Source organism: Lactuca virosa, chromosome 8 (genome assembly GCF_052849685.1).
Source record: "Lactuca virosa cultivar CGN04683 chromosome 8, Lactuca_virosa_CGN04683_v6, whole genome shotgun sequence".
NCBI lineage: Eukaryota > Viridiplantae > Streptophyta > Magnoliopsida > Asterales > Asteraceae > Lactuca > Lactuca virosa.
The window spans coordinates 270,977,711-270,980,807 of record NC_136433.1 but is presented as its reverse complement, the minus strand read 5'-3'; the positions used below and the strand labels follow the sequence as shown (position 1 = coordinate 270,980,807).

The following is a 3,097-nucleotide window of genomic DNA, read 5'->3' as shown; positions in this document are numbered from 1 at the left end:
TATATATATATATCTTTACCATCTTATAAAAGAAATCTTACTATTTCTAAAAATAGATTGAATATAATAATATTATTTTTTTTAAGACGTCAAGCTAATAGTACAACTAACTATCAACAAAATAATATTGAATTTGAAATCGTTTAAATTTTTAAACTTAGTGTACAATCACCAATGCATGAATTTTGACTAAGCTAATTAATCCCCAGTTTAGAATCCTTAAATATTGGCGATTTATCTCAAGGAAGCCAATCTGGCCCTCTTTCAGCCAATTTAATCGGTCAACAACCATGGCTTTTAAATCCCTTTATCACATTATCTTCTACATTCAATGGAAAAACCCTAGAGGTTGGAATTCACCAGCAACACAACCGCACAACTCCGTCACTTCCATAATCCACCACCATTGAAACCTTAGACGCCACTCTGCCTCCTTTCGCCTCAAAACACCCACAGTCGGGCATGCTTCACCTTCTCTGGCACCTACCTACTTCTCTCAAATTAACCTTAACCACGAACAGTCTGGCCACCAACGTAGGCACTCTGCCTCTTTCCGTCTATCATCACCACCCAGATACATCGTCGACAACCTTCAACCGTCCACAACTTAGAAAAAAAGAGCGAGGAAGCTCCCCGTCTCTTCATTTGCATGTCTCTTCTTTTCCCTCCCCTGTTAAAGTGAAGAAGCCCTAAGTTTTAGTTAAATCTGCCTCTGCATCGTAACACCACACATATCTTACCGACTGCTGCCTCCAACACTATCGTCATCCTCCTCTATCTCTCTTAGAAAATCCCTAAATGCCGCCATCATCCTGATCTTAAGTTCTTAACCATCGTGAAAAGCTTCAAGGTTTGGAAGAAGATGTTGAAACCTGGATGGAAGAACGTAAAGAACACTTTAAATCATGAAACCTAGCTTCTCCACCGTCGAACCATCTTCTCCATCTGTTGATTTTTTTGTGATGTTGAATGGTATGTTAACTTTTTTCCATATATTCCCCACGTTCAATGGATCTGATTATTCATGGCTTTTCAATTTCTATGTATTTGAACAAATTCCAACTTCTGTGGTTTCTTCCATAAATGGCATAGTTTTGTGATTTTGAGGTGCTGAGTAAACCCATTCTTAGCTTCTGATTGTTCTTCAAGTTTATTGAGGCTGCATGAAAAGCCTTTTTCTGACTATTCTTACACTCAAATTTGATTTGAAGATTAATTTAACCATTATTTTGTAGTCGTTTCTTTCTGAATAATAGTTGGTCATGAACTTCAAATTGTTCTCTGTTGAGAGAGATAATTAGTAAATCACCAAATTAAAGGGTATTATTTACATATTTATATTTTCTGATATTTTTTACCATTCCAAGTTTATTTTATATCTTAGATTTGACCACTAAGTTTTGTGTCGACGTTAAATGGGTGCCCATGGGAGCCATTAATGAGGTATGAAACTTGAATATTACTAAATTTTTACATGGAAGTGTATGTATGTAATGTAGGTCCAGGCCCAATAAAAACACTCATGCACACACCAATTTCTTACCCATTCATAGAAAACATAAATATACATATGAGTCTACATTGTGGAACAGAAAAGCTACATCCTGATACATACACACTCAACTAAGGCTAGAGGATAAACCCTACTCTATTTATACTAATTAACATCCTAAGAAGAAGGAGAACTATCAGCTAAGAAACCTTAAAGATAGGAGCACTAAGTCCACGTTATTAAACCCCACCAAACCAGGTCTTCATTAGACTAAGTTTTTATTATTAAGACTGCATAAAGAATTTGGACTGACCCATTCAAACCCATAACCGTGATCCAGCTTAACCTGACTTGAACCATCAAGATTAACCCAACATGTAACCTTTTATTTTCTGTCATAAATCTGATCACTAATTTTTGCATATGGAATTATAGGTATGGAAGTTTGTATATTGTTGAATGTGGTATGGAAGAATGATTCCTTGGTGGTGTTTGGCAGAAAAATGGTTGGTTAGGTTGAATCCTGCTTCAATATACACCATATTCACAACCTCAAACAACTACCCTCTGTCATTCAGCATCTAGAGTTTGCATATCTGCTATACATCAAGCATCATATTGCCTATCTAAACTCATCAAGAAAAATATAATCACAAAAGCGAAACAACAACATCAACAAAAAGTGAGTTTACCATCTTCTGAACTTGCTATGTATTTCAAATGATTTGATATCAGAGCCTTCTATTTTGTGTTTTTATTTTCGTTTTTATGTTCTAATATTTTTTCACATAAATAAACAAGTTTAAGTTTGGATCGTTTTTGTATGATGAACTAACCTTCATCCTTGCGCTTTTGAGATCAAAGTTGTCCATGGACTGTTAATGAAGATATAAGTATGCATTTTGTCTATTTATCAAATTTTTCCTTATTGTATTTTACTTTTTAGGTTCGTAATGTATTTTCTTTGTTTATTTGTAGTACCCCATAAACCAACAGATAGAAATCATCAATGGCTTAAATGAGGAACTATGTTTTTGTTTTGAAGATGTCGTGGGTGTTGTGGACCACACAAACCATGACGACATGAAATATATTGTAAATGTTTTTTTCCTTAACATGTTTATGTATTAAATTTGGAGCTATAGTTTTTGTAATAACTTTTTATCAAATTTGCATATGATTAAGGAAATTGGATGGCTTCCAGTTTTGAAATGCATTCTCATTTATCCCTTCATTTACATGTATGATTTCTATTAATATGCTAAATGTTTATTTTTATGTATAGATGATTTCAACTAATGCGGAAACTATTAAATATGCACCTGGTACAATTGAAATTTTAATTAGTGAATTTGTTGAAGTTTAAATGGGATTTAATTTCTGATTTTTTAAAATTGGTTATAGTTGCATGGGACTATGGATTTCTTTCTCTTTCAGATTGTTACCACTTTTAATTAAGTAATTTTATTAGTTATAATGCTTATAAATTACCTTATGGTGGTGCTATTGAAATTATGTCGTTGATTTTACCTTTAAGTTTCATTGAACATTTCACTTTTGTGGCTTATGATTTCAAATGTGAATACGAAGTTGATAATGTAAAAA

The 3,097-nt window shown here is 33.4% G+C and overlaps 1 long non-coding RNA gene across 1 annotated transcript; it reads left to right on the top strand.

Moving 5' to 3' along the window:
- The first annotated feature begins 269 nt into the window (after nt 1–269).
- LOC145129094 (uncharacterized) lies at nt 270–2,667 on the top strand. The gene is made up of 3 exons (XR_013717290.1): nt 270–972; nt 1,928–2,174; nt 2,471–2,667. It is a non-coding gene; the product is annotated as an uncharacterized LOC145129094 (long non-coding RNA).
- The last annotated feature ends 430 nt before the right edge of the window (nt 2,668–3,097 follow it).